Source organism: Gouania willdenowi, chromosome 14 (assembly GCF_900634775.1).
Source record: "Gouania willdenowi chromosome 14, fGouWil2.1, whole genome shotgun sequence".
Lineage (NCBI taxonomy): Eukaryota > Metazoa > Chordata > Actinopteri > Blenniiformes > Gobiesocidae > Gouania > Gouania willdenowi.
The window spans coordinates 29,547,656-29,562,841 of record NC_041057.1 but is presented as its reverse complement, the minus strand read 5'-3'; positions in this window follow the sequence as shown (position 1 = coordinate 29,562,841).

Below are 15,186 nucleotides of genomic sequence, written 5' to 3'. Positions count from 1 at the left end.
TGTTTGCAAAATTTGCAGGCATCGTACTCACAAAAAACACAACTGAGGAACGGTCATTCGGACTCTCTAGAGCCCTCTGGTGGCCCGGTAGACCGGAAATTACTCCGCTTCAGCCGCCGCAAAGGCTTCTGGGAAATTTCCTCCAGCCTCTGATTGGCTGGTAGGCGAGAAGGCGGTGCCACAGTCACGTGATTCAGGTAGACGCCATTGTTCCCTTAACTTATTAGATATGCTGATAATAATTATTATTATAATAATTATTATTATAATAGCCAATATCATTATTTAAACATCTTACCGTTCAAAAGTACACTAGAGATGTGTTAATCCAATTCATCATATTACAGCTGATTAGTGGAAGAACAACGTTTTTTTAGTTATTTAAATCATTAGCCCATTTTTATTTTGTCATTGCAAATGTTACCTTGTTCTTGTTCTTGTTCTTATTTTGTGTGTTTTTGGAGTCATTTTGTGTATTTTTACTTGTCATTTTGTGTATTTTTACTTGTCATTTTGTGTGTTTTCCAGCAATGTATGGGTTTATTGTGTGCATTTTGTTCATTTTCATTCGAGCAATGTATATTTTAGCAGTCATTTTGTCTGTTTTTGGAGTAATTTAATTTAATGGAAGAGCCGCATGTGGCCACCAGTTACCAATGTCTCTAATAGTATGTGTATTAGTATATGTGTGACCAATATTTAACATCTATTCATACCCACCAATATGTAATGTCAAGTGAAAATGGATGAAAGTTGCCTTAGCACAGTGTGACTCTAAACCACGTGTGTCAAATCCAACCCTTGGCCTGTTCGAGAAAGTAGAAACTTTTCTAAATTACCAATTAATTCAGTTGTGCGTGTCTCACCCCCTACAACTACAAAAAATCAATTCAATACATCCACAATATTTGCTCTCAGTTTTATAGAATATCCATGTTCCTCAAGTTTTATTGTGGGTTATGCTTTGTCATGTCTTGTAAAAGACATGTTTGTCAAACTTTACCAGACTCGATGTTAATGTGAAAGTACTGTAAGTCATACATAAAATACTCAAGTACAGGTAAAACAGTACCTCAATTATTTAGTACACAAAGTAAAGTTACTATAGTTACTTCACCCCCCCCATGTTTATTTTTGGTAATAAATCTATACAATTCGTGTATAAACTTCAAAGGAAAGACCAAATCTTGCACAATTAGAACTAATTTATTTTTCACAAAGCCATGTGTAAGAAATAAAAGGTTTGTCAAAAATGTACAATTCTTTTCAAAATAAGATAACAATTAATTCAAATAAAAATAAAATAAAAATGTATTTGATTAATTTTGGTTTGAAAATAAAGGATACAAGTGAAGTTCTTTTTGTATACTTCAATTTGGATTTGGATAAATAAATAAATACAGATATTTTAAAATGAAGCAGTGTTTTTGCATGTTTTCATTTTGTAGAAAATTGTTAAAAATGTCCCACATTATTGGAAATGTTCTTTAGAATGACCTCTAAATAGTTTTATTTTATTTATTTTCTATGTTAGTTTCTTGATTTTTGAATATTTTATTAATGTAGTTGTCTTTGTTATTACAATTAAAATTTAAAAAAAAAATAATAATAAAAAAAACCTTTGTTGTCCTGCACACCCACCAGAAGGTGGCAGTAAAAAATTAAAAATCTTGTTTTTACTGTCGGCAAGGAAGGTATTTGTCATAAACTCACAATTCTAAATAAAAACACTTTTTTAACAAAGAGTTGACACAAATTCAGTTCCGAAATTCCATCAGACACACTAAAAAGTGTACAATTGTAATTCTTATAGTGCTTAGCTACTCTGATGTGTAATAAAACTTAGGTTGTGATAGTCACACTATTCTGTATACCCAGATTTCTAAATAGATCAGATGGTCCCATTATTACACAAACAATATAAACTGAATGAAGAATTTAAAGGAAAAAATGTTTTTAACAAAAAAATATTACATCTGACGGTGTTGATGAAAAATCTGTGCGCACTGTTGAACAAATGTGCTTTTAAACACTAGTTGGTAAATAAGTAAGTATTCACATGGTGTGCCAAGTGTAAAAAAATTGTATAAAAGTTGTAGCTAAAACATTTTCATTATTTATATCACTTTTCTCATATTTAGTACATTTTCCTACATTTAACCACATATATAGAGGTTAAAAAAAGAGCATTAAATCTAAATCTAAATTTTAAATCTTTAAATGTTATATGTCATATCTAAATGCTAAATCTTATATCTAAATGTATTTTTTTTTTAACTGAAATTGTATTTTAGGAAGTGAAAATATAGATTACAGTTGTGACTAAAGAAAAAAAAATAATCTAAGAAATGACAAAAACATTATTTTAACTATCATTTTTGTTCATCCATCAAAACGGAAGTGCTACTATACACCATATATATTTCAGTGTATTTTGTGCAATGTAGGGCTTCCCGTATTGGCCCGGTTATGACCTGTCGGCAATACAATAGTTATAGGTTCGCTTCCTGTATTTATCACCGTCAAGTAAGAAACTGTTCTCACTCACGGTAACTTTAAATTACTTCAGATTGTTTGCAAAATTTGCAGGCATCGTAGTCACAAAAAAACACAACTGAGGAACGGTCATTCGGACTCTCTAGAGCCCTCTGGTGGCCCGGTAGACCGGAAATTACTCCGCTTCAGCCGCCGCAAAGGCTTCTGGGAAATTTCCTCCAGCCTCTGATTGGCTGGTAGGCGAGAAGGCGGTGCCACAGTCACGTGATTCAGGTAGACGCCATTGTTCCCTTAACTTATTAGATATGCTGATAATAATTATTATTATAATAATTATTATTATAATAATTATTATTATTATAGCCAATATCATTATTTAAACATCTTACCGTTCAAAAGTACACTAGAGATGTGTTAATCCAATTCATCATATTACAGCTGATTAGTGGAAGAACAACGTTTTTTTAGTTATTTAAATCATTAGCCCATTTTTATTTTGTCATTGCAAATGTTACCTTGTTCTTGTTCTTGTTCTTATTTTGTGTGTTTTTGGAGTCATTTTGTGTATTTTTACTTGTCATTTTGTGTGTTTTCCAGCAATGTATGGGTTTATTGTGTGCATTTTGTTCATTTTCATTCGAGCAATGTATATTTTAGCAGTCATTTTGTCTGTTTTTGGAGTAATTTAATTTAATGGAAGAGCCGCATGTGGCCACCAGTTACCAATGTCTCTATTAGTATGTGTATTAGTATATGTGTGACCAATATTTAACATCTATTCATACCCACCAATATGTAATGTCAAGTGAAAATGGATGAAAGTTGCCTTAGCACAGTGTGACTCTAAACCACGTGTGTCAAATCCAACCCTTGGCCTGTTCGAGAAAGTAGAAACATTTTCTAAATTACCAATTAATTCAGTTGTGCGTGTCTCACCCCCTACAACTACAAAAAATCAATTCAATACAATCCACAATATTTGCTCTCAGTTTTATAGAATATCCATGTTCCTCAAGTTTTATTGTGGGTTATGCTTTGTCATGTCTTGTAAAAGACATGTTTGTCAAACTTTACCGACTCGATTGTTAATGTGAAAGTACATGTAAGTCATACATAAAATACTCAAGTACAGGTAAAACAGTACCTCAATTATTTAGTACACAAAGTAAAAGTTACTATAGTTACTTCACCCCCCATGTTTATTTTTGGTAATAAATCTATACATCTCGTGTATAAACTTCAAAAGGAAAAGACCAAATCTTGCACAATTAGAACTTAATTTATTTTTCACAAAGCCATGTGTAAGAAATAAAAGGTTTGTCAAAAATGTACAATTCTTTTTCAAAATAAGATAACAATTAATTCAAATAAAAATAAAATAAAAATGTATTTGATTAATTTTGGTTTGAAAATAAAGGATACAAGTGAAGTTCTTTTTTGTATACTTCAATTTGGATTTGGATAAATAAATAAATACAGATATTTTAAAAATGAAGCAGTGTTTTTGCATGTTTTCATTTTGTAGAAAATTGTTAAAAATGTCCCACATTATTGGAAATGTTCTTTAGAATGACCTCTAAATAGTTTTATTTTATTTATTTTCTATGTTAGTTTCTTGATTTTTGAATATTTTATTAATGTAGTTGTCTTTGTTATTACAATTAAAATTTAAAAAAATAATAATAATAAAAAAAAACCTTTGTTGTCCTGCACACCCACCAGAAGGTGGCAGTAAAAAATTAAAAATCTTGTTTTTACTGTCGGCAAGGAAGGTATTTGTCATAAACTCACAATTCTAAATAAAAACACTTTTTTAACAAAGAGTTGACACAAATTCAGTTCCGAAATTCCATCAGACACACTAAAAAGTGTACAATTGTAATTGCTTATAGTGCTTAGCTACTCTGATGTGTAATAAAACTTAGGTTGTGATAGTCACACTATTCTGTATACCCAGATTTCTAAATAGATCAGATGGTCCCATTATTACACAAACAATATAAACTGAATGAAGAATTTAAAGGAAAAATGTTTTTAACAAAAAAAATATTACATCTGACGGTGTTGATGAAAAATCTGTGCGCATTGTTGAACAAATGTGCTTTTAAACACTAGTTGGTAAATAAGTAAGTATTCACATGTGGTGCCAAGTGTAAAAAAAATTGTATAAAAGTTGTAGCTAAACATTTTCATTATTTATATCACTTTTCTCATATTTAGTACATTTTCCTACATTTAACCACATATATAGAGGTTAAAAAAAGAGCATTAAATCTAAATTTTAAATCTTTAAATGTTATATGTCATATCTAAATGCTAAATCTTATATCTAAATGTATTTTTTTTTTAACTGAAATTGTATTTTAGGAAGTGAAAATATAAATTACAGTTGTGACTAAAGAAAAAAAATAATCTAAGAAATGACAAAAACATTATTTTAACTAGCATTTTTGTTCATCCATCAAAATGGAAGTCCTACTATACACCATATATATTTCAGTGCATTTTGTGCAATGTAGGGCTTCCCGTATTGGCCCGGTTATGACCTGTCGGCAATACAATAGTTATAGGTTCGCTTCCTGTATTTATGACCGTCAAGTAAGAAACTGTTCTCACTCACGGTAACTTTAAATTACTTCAGATTGTTTGCAAAATTTGCAGGCATCGTAGTCACAAAAAACACAACTGAGGAACGGTCATTCGGACTCTCTAGAGCCCTCTGGTGGCCCGGTAGACCGGAAATTACTCCGCTTCAGCCGCCGCAAAGGCTTCTGGGAAATTTCCTCCAGCCTCTGATTGGCTGGTAGGCGAGAAGGCGGTGCCACAGTCACGTGATTCAGGTAGACGCCATTGTTCCCTTAACTTATTAGATATGCTGATAATAATAATTATTATAATAATTATTATTATAATAATTATTATTATAATAATTATTATTATAATAATTATTATTATAATAGCCAATATCATTATTTAAACATCTTACCGTTCAAAAGTACACTAGAGATGTGTTAATCCAATTCATCATATTACAGCTGATTAGTGGAAGAACAACGTTTTTTTAGTTATTTAAATCATTAGCCCATTTTTATTTTGTCATTGCAAATGTTACCTTGTTCTTGTTCTTATTTTGTGTGTTTTTGGAGTCATTTTGTGTATTTTTACTTGTCATTTTGTGTGTTTTCCAGCAATGTATGGGTTTATTGTGTGCATTTTGTTCATTTTCATTCGAGCAATGTATATTTTAGCAGTCATTTTGTCTGTTTTTGGAGTAATTTAATTTAATGGAAGAGCCGCATGTGGCCACCAGTTACCAATGTCTCTATTAGTATGTGTATTAGTATATGTGTGACCAATATTTAACATCTATTCATACCCACCAATATGTAATGTCAAGTGAAAATGGATGAAAGTTGCCTTAGCACAGTGTGACTCTAAACCACGTGTGTCAAATCCAACCCTTGGCCTGTTCGAGAAAGTAGAAACATTTTCTAAATTACCAATTAATTCAGTTGTGCGTGTCTCACCCCCTACAACTACAAAAAATCAATTCAATACAATCCACAATATTTGCTCTCAGTTTTATAGAATATCCATGTTCCTCAAGTTTTATTGTGGGTTATGCTTTGTCATGTCTTGTAAAAGACATGTTTGTCAAACTTTACCGACTCGATTGTTAATGTGAAAGTACATGTAAGTCATACATAAAATACTCAAGTACAGGTAAAACAGTACCTCAATTATTTAGTACACAAAGTAAAAGTTACTATAGTTACTTCACCCCCCATGTTTATTTTGGTAATAAATCTATACATCTCGTGTATAAACTTCAAAAGGAAAAGACCAAATCTTGCACAATTAGAACTTAATTTATTTTTCACAAAGCCATGTGTAAGAAATAAAAGGTTTGTCAAAAATGTACAATTCTTTTTCAAAATAAGATAACAATTAATTCAAATAAAAATAAAATAAAAATGTATTTGATTAATTTTGGTTTGAAAATAAAGGATACAAGTGAAGTTCTTTTTTGTATACTTCAATTTGGATTTGGATAAATAAATAAATACAGATATTTTAAAAATGAAGCAGTGTTTTTTGCATGTTTTCATTTTGTAGAAAATTGTTAAAAATGTCCCACATTATTGGAAATGTTCTTTAGAATGACCTCTAAATAGTTTTATTTTATTTATTTTCTATGTTAGTTTCTTGATTTTTGAATATTTTATTAATGTAGTTGTCTTTGTTATTACAATTAAAATTTAAAAAAATAATAATAATAAAAAAAAAACCTTTGTTGTCCTGCACACCCACCAGAAGGTGGCAGTAAAAAATTAAAAATCTTGTTTTTACTGTCGGCAAGGAAGGTATTTGTCATAAACTCACAATTCTAAATAAAAACACTTTTTTAACAAAGAGTTGACACAAATTCAGTTCCGAAATTCCATCAGACACACTAAAAAGTGTACAATTGTAATTGTTATAGTGCTTAGCTACTCTGATGTGTAATAAAACTTAGGTTGTGATAGTCACACTATTCTGTATACCCAGATTTCTAAATAGATCAGATGGTCCCATTATTACACAAACAATATAAACTGAATGAAGAATTTAAAGGAAAAAATGTTTTTAACAAAAAAATATTACATCTGACGGTGTTGATGAAAAATCTGTGCGCATTGTTGAACAAATGTGCTTTTAAACACTAGTTGGTAAATAAGTAAGTATTCACATGTGGTGCCAAGTGTAAAAAAAATTGTATAAAAGTTGTAGCTAAAACATTTTCATTATTTATATCACTTTTCTCATATTTAGTACATTTTCCTACATTTAACCACATATATAGAGGTTAAAAAAAGAGCATTAAATCTAAATTTTAAATCTTTAAATGTTATATGTCATATCTAAATGCTAAATCTTATATCTAAATGTATTTTTTTTTTTAACTGAAATTGTATTTTAGGAAGTGAAAATATAGATTACAGTTGTGACTAAAGAAAAAAAAATAATCTAAGAAATGACAAAAACATTATTTTAACTATCATTTTTGTTCATCCATCAAAACGGAAGTGCTACTATACACCATATATATTTCAGTGTATTTTGTGGTATGTAGGGCTTCCCGTATTGGCCCGGTTATGACCTGTCGGCAATACAATAGTTATAGGTTCGCTTCCTGTATTTATCACCGTCAAGTAAGAAACTGTTCTCACTCACGGTAACTTTAAATTACTTCAGATTGTTTGCAAAATTTGCAGGCATCGTACTCACAAAAAACACAACTGAGGAACGGTCATTCGGACTCTCTAGAGCCCTCTGGTGGCCCGGTAGACCGGAAATTACTCCGCTTCAGCCGCCGCAAAGGCTTCTGGGAAATTTCCTCCAGCCTCTGATTGGCTGGTAGGCGAGAAGGCGGTGCCACAGTCACGTGATTCAGGTAGACGCCATTGTTCCCTTAACTTATTAGATATGCTGATAATAATTATTATTATAATAATTATTATTATAATAGCCAATATCATTATTTAAACATATTACCGTTCAAAAGTACACTAGAGATGTGTTAATCCAATTCATCATATTACAGCTGATTAGTGGAAGAACAACGTTTTTTTAGTTATTTAAATCATTAGCCCATTTTTATTTTGTCATTGCAAATGTTACCTTGTTCTTGTTCTTGTTCTTATTTTGTGTGTTTTTGGAGTCATTTTGTGTATTTTTACTTGTCATTTTGTGTGTTTTCCAGCAATGTATGGGTTTATTGTGTGCATTTTGTTCATTTTCATTCGAGCAATGTATATTTTAGCAGTCATTTTGTCTGTTTTTGGAGTAATTTAATTTAATGGAAGAGCCGCATGTGGCCACCAGTTACCAATGTCTCTATTAGTATGTGTATTAGTATATGTGTGACCAATATTTAACATCTATTCATACCCACCAATATGTAATGTCAAGTGAAAATGGATGAAAGTTGCCTTAGCACAGTGTGACTCTAAACCACGTGTGTCAAATCCAACCCTTGGCCTGTTCGAGAAGTAGAAACATTTTCTAAATTACCAATTAATTCAGTTGTGCGTGTCTCACCCCCTACAACTACAAAAAATCAATTCAATACAATCCACAATATTTGCTCTCAGTTTTATAGAATATCCATGTTCCTCAAGTTTTATTGTGGGTTATGCTTTGTCATGTCTTGTAAAAGACATGTTTGTCAAACTTTACCGACTCGATTGTTAATGTGAAAGTACATGTAAGTCATACATAAAATACTCAAGTACAGGTAAAACAGTACCTCAATTATTTAGTACACAAAGTAAAAGTTACTATAGTTACTTCACCCCCCATGTTTATTTTTGGTAATAAATCTATACATCTCGTGTATAAACTTCAAAAGGAAAAGACCAAATCTTGCACAATTGGAACTTAATTTATTTTTCACAAAGCCATGTGTAAGAAATAAAAGGTTTGTCAAAAATGTACAATTCTTTTCAAAATAAGATAACAATTAATTCAAATAAAAATAAAATAAAAATGTATTTGATTAATTTTGGTTTGAAAATAAAGGATACAAGTGAAGTTCTTTTTTGTATACTTCAATTTGGATTTGGATAAATAAATAAATACAGATATTTTAAAAATGAAGCAGTGTTTTTGCATGTTTTCATTTTGTAGAAAATTGTTAAAAATGTCCCACATTATTGGAAATGTTCTTTAGAATGACCTCTAAATAGTTTTATTTTATTTATTTTCTATGTTAGTTTCTTGATTTTTGAATATTTTGTTAATGTAGTTGTCTTTGTTATTACAATTAAAATTTAAAAAAATAATAATAATAAAAAAAAACCTTTGTTGTCCTGCACACCCACCAGAAGGTGGCAGTAAAAAATTAAAAAACTTGTTTTTACTGTCGGCAAGGAAGATATTTGTCATAAACTCACAATTCTAAATAAAAACACTTTTTTAACAAAGAGTTGACACAAATTCAGTTCCGAAATTCCATCAGACACACTAAAAAGTGTACAATTGTAATTCTTATAGTGCTTAGCTACTCTGATGTGTAATAAAACTTAGGTTGTGATAGTCACACTATTCTGTATACCCAGATTTCTAAATAGATCAGATGGTCCCATTATTACACAAACAATATAAACTGAATGAAGAATTTAAAGGAAAAAATGTTTTTAACAAAAAAATATTACATCTGACGGTGTTGATGAAAAATCTGTGCGCATTGTTGAACAAATGTGCTTTTAAACACTAGTTGGTAAATAAGTAAGTATTCACATGTGGTGCCAAGTGTAAAAAAATTTGTATAAAAGTTGTAGCTAAAACATTTTCATTATTTATATAAATTTTCTCATATTTAATACATTTTCCTACATTTAACCACACATATAGAGGTTAAAAAAAGAGCATTAAATCTAAATCTAAATTTTAAATCTTTAAATGTTATATGTCATATCTAAATGCTAAATCTTATATCTAAATGTATTTTTTTTTTAACTGAAATTGTATTTTAGGAAGTGAAAATATAGATTACAGTTGTGACTAAAGAAAAAAAAATAATCTAAGAAATGACAAAAACATTATTTTAACTATCATTTTTGTTCATCCATCAAAACGGAAGTGCTACTATACACCATATATATTTCAGTGTATTTTGTGCGATGTAGGGCTTCCCGTATTGGCCCGCTTAACATTAAATAAATAAATACATTCATATTTTATTTTATATTATATATATTCCCAAGGTTAAAAATGTTTTTAGAGATTTCTCTATATTCTAGTGGTTCCCAAACTGGGGTACGTGTATCCCTAAAACAGGGGTCTGCAACTTGTGGCTCTGGAGCCTCATGTGGCTCTTTGACTCTTTTGCAATGGTTCCCTTTTAGCTGTAAGAACATATTAAAATAATGAATTGTTATTTCTTACACAGGGTGTTAATGATAAATGACTGACACTAAATAAAATGGTGATAAAACAATTTGTCAACCTAAAAATAATAATAATAACTTTCATCAACCATAATCTTGCCTTGCACCTGTGGTTAACCTTACATTTTAAATCCCTGGTAAGATAACTAAACCAACTAAAAGACCCATGGAAAAAAAAGGCCCATATGAGTGTTATAAGTTTCTGAACATTAGTGGGAACAAATATATTAATAAAGTGAATAAATAAATGATGAAATGTAAAGTAAATAGAGTTTATTGGTTTTAATTGAACATATATACATTGATCTTTTCAGGAACCCTCCCACCTCCTGAGACCTCCTCTGCCCTTCATACACATGAGCCAACCAACACACAGTAAGATGTCTTCATAACTTTTTGTTACTGTGCCGCAAATGTGTCCTTTACTATACTGTCTATAATACCCAAATTTGTCCTTGACTGTGCCTATAATAAGAAGAATAAAGTGTGTAAATATTATGACATTTTATTTTTCATCCTTGTTCTCTCTGCTGGTCCTTCTGTTGTTGTTCCCCCACTGACACACAGACCAGACCCTCAGACACCTGAGACACCACACAGTAAGATGTTTTTTATGACTATTCTGAAGATGTAACTGTGGTCAAAATATGTTTTAAGTTATTATGTAATCTGTGATGATAATAAAAGATGTGAAAATGACGACACGTCACTAATTATGTTTTTGTTTTTCATCCTTGTTCCGTCAGCTGGACCTTCTGCCATTGTTCCTCCACCGACATGCAGACCAGCAGCAACAAAAACCCAAACCGACAAAAAAATGTCTCTCCTGTGGGCAGCCAAAAATCCCGCTACCAAAGTGAGGTATCATCAGTTCATCAGCAAGGGCCCATTAGATACTACTATTGCTCCACAAAGGTGTTTAAAGCCTATTCTGCAGAGGGCCTGACAAATCCTAGAATGGCCTTTGAAGAGTTTGCACAGACTGATTTCTTTCAGCGTGAACTTCAGCTAACAAAGCACAGAGTGGAGGAAAAAGCTGAAAAAAAGAGGAAACTCCCAGACCCTCAACCTCAGGGAACAATGTGCCGATTCTGTCGCACAGAGCTAAAGCAGGGCCCAAACAGCAAACATGTACACAAAGGGTTTCCAGGAGTTTCAGGAAAATACATTTACTGCCCACCTATAAGTCCTCGCCTTATATAAAGACAGAGGCATGACGAAAGAAATGACATGGAGGGAATTTCAAGCCTCATCATTCTATGGCATGGAAAAGGAGAGGTGGGCAGTAGAAGGAAAGAAGTAGTAATGCTGACGTTTTATGCATACACCTAATACATTTCATATTTTAATCACCCACTGTTCTCAAAACTCAAACTATGGTACAATTGGTGCATAATACTAATGCAGGCATAGTGTCAGGTGTCTAAATTGTGTACTGATTACTTTAATAGATTTAGTGTTTTTTTTTCTTTCTTGTGTATATACAGTATATCGAATTGATGTTGTTTTTTGAGGATTCAATTCAATTGAACTGTATTTATATAGTGCAAATTACAACAAAGTCATCTCAAAGCGCTTAACAAAAAAAAAAAAATGGAGTTCATAGTAAGAAAGAAAGAACCCAACAAGATCCACATGAACAAGCATTTGTATATTAAAACTGATTGTTATTACTCATAAACTTATTTTTAAACTTGCTTGTTTTTACTCCCTCTTGTTTTACTCAGTATTCTTCTTGTTGCACCAAGTTACTGCAACTTCTGCCCAGTGCCATTACTTTGCAGCAGCTATAATTTCCATAGTTATCCTGTTCTTGTTTTTTTTACCTGTTTATACTTGTTTTAGCTTTTAATACTGAAGGCTCATGTTTGAGTATTTTTAATAAAACACTGATTTTAAGTAAAGAACTTGTTTCACTTGATTCCATCTTCAAAGCACTGGTCAGCTTATTTTCAATATGAATAATAGGTCAAATAATTTGTTTTTAATTCATTTCTGAATGCAACAGAAAATAAATCTTAATTACAGATATAATTTTTGCAGTGGAATATTACATATTATAACTAAATTTAGAAAAGTAACAAAGCATTTCAGCACCATTGACAGGAAAAGTAAAATTCAGTACCAAGGACTGCAGACAAGAAATGCTGCAATCTGATTGGCTGTCAGTGTGGTACTGTCAGCATTTCTTGTCTGCAGTCCTTGGTACTGAATTTTACTTTTCCTGTCAATGGTGCTGAAATGCTTTGTTACTTTTCTAAATTTAGTTATAATATGTAATATTCCACTGCAAAAATTATATCTGTAATTAAGATTTATTTTCTGTTGCATTCAGAAATGAATTAAAAACAAATTATTTGACCTATTATTCATATTGAAAATAAGCTGACCAGTGCTTTGAAGATGGAATCAAGTGAAACAAGTTCTTTACTTAAAATCAGTGTTTTATTAAAAATACTCAAACATGAGCCTTCAGTATTAAAAGCTAAAACAAGTATAAACAGGTAAAAAAACAAGAACAGGATAACTATGGAAATTATAGCTGCTGCAAAGTAATGGCACTGGGCAGAAGTTGCAGTAACTTGGTGCAACAAGAAGAATACTGAGTAAAACAAGAGGGAGTAAAAACAAGCAAGTTTAAAAATAAGTTTATGAGTAATAACAATCAGTTTTAATATACAAATGCTTGTTCATGTGGATCTTGTTGGGTTCTTTCTTTCTTACTATGAACTCCATTTTTTTTTTTTTTGTTAAGCGCTTTGAGATGACTTTGTTGTAATTTGCACTATATAAATACAGTTCAATTGAATTGAATCCTCAAAAAACAACATCAATTCGATATACTGTACATACACAAGAAAGAAAAAAAAACACTAAATCTATTAAAGTAATCAGTACACAATTTAGACACCTGACACTATGCCTGCATTAGTATTATGCACCAATTGTACCATAGTTTGAGTTTTGTGAACAGTGGGTGATTAAAATATGAAATGTATTAGGTGTATGCATAAAACGTCAGCATTACTACTTCTTTCCTTCTACTGCCCACCTCTCCTTTTCCATGCCATAGAATGATGAGGCTTGAAATTCCCTCCATGTCATTTCTTTCGTCATGCCTCTGTCTTTATATAAGGCGAGGACTTATAGGTGGGCAGTAAATGTATTTTCCTGAAACTCCTGGAAACCCTTTGTGTACATGTTTGCTGTTTGGGCCCTGCTTTAGCTCTGTGCGACAGAATCGGCACATTGTTCCCTGAGGTTGAGGGTCCGGGAGTTTCCTCTTCTTTTCAGCTTTTTCCTCCACTCTGCGCTTTGTTAGCTGAAGTTCACGCTGAAAGAAATCAGTCTGTGCAAACTCTTCAAAGGCCATTCTAGGATTTGTCAGGCCCTCTGCAGAATAGGCTTTAAACACCTTTGTGGAGCAATAGTAGTATCTAATGGGCCCTTGCTGATGAACTGATGATACCTCACTTTGGTAGCGGGATTTTTGGCTGCCCACACGAGAGACATTTTTTTGTCTGTCTGGGTTTTTGTTGCCGCTGGTCTGCATGTCGGTGGAGGAACAACAGCAGAAGGTCCAGCTGACGGAACAAGGATGAAAAACAAAAACATAATTAGTGACGTGTCGTCATTTTCACATCTTTTATTATCATCACAGATTACATAATAACTTAAAACATATTTTGATCACAGTTACATCTTCAGAATAGTCATAAAAAAACATCTTACTGTGTGGTGTCTCAGGTGTCTGAGGGTCTGGTCTGTGTGTCAGTGGGGGAACAACAAAAGAAGGACCAGCTGAGAGAACAATGATGAAAAATAAAATGTCATAATATTTACACACTTTAATCTTCTTATTATAGGCACATTCAAGGACAAATTTGGGTATTATAGACAGTATAGTAAAGGACACATTTGCGGCACAGTAACAAAGAGTTATGAAGACATCTTACTGTGTGTTGGTTGGCTCATGTGTATGAAGGGCAGAGGAGATCTCAAAAGGTGGGAGGGTTCCTGAAAAGATCAATGTATATATGTTCAATTAAAAGCAATAAACTCTATTTACTTTACATTGCATCATTCACTTTACTATATTTGTTCCCACTAATGTTCAGAAACTTATAACACTCATATGGGCCTTTTTTTTCCATGGGTCTTTTAGTTGGTTTAGTTATCTTACCAGGGATTTAAAATGTAAGGTTAACCACAGGTGCAAGGCAAGATTATGGTTGATGAAAGTTATTATTATTATTTTTAGGTTGACAAATTGTTTTATCACCATTTTATTTAGTGTCAGTCATTTATCATTAACACCCTGTGTAAGAAATAACAATTCATTATTTTAATATGTTCTTACAGATAAAAGGGAACCATTGCAAAAGAGTCAAAGAGCCACATGAGGCTCCAGAGCCACAAGTTGCAGACCCCTGTTTTAGGGTTACACGTACCCCAGTTTGGGAACCACTAGAATATAGAGAAATCTCTAAAAACATTTTTAACCTTGGGAATATATATAATATAAAATAAAATATGAATGTATTTATTTATTTAATGTTAACCTATCAGTATGATTTTTGTTAAAAGGCCATACATAATATGTCTATTTATATTGCCTAATACTACTGTAATAAAAAATAAATAATCTTTCATTCGACTTTAAAACCTCCACATCTTAAACATTAAATCAAATCCCACTATCAATCCAATCTTACAAGCTTACAATCCAACCATGATGTGTCAAAAAGTCACTTACCTT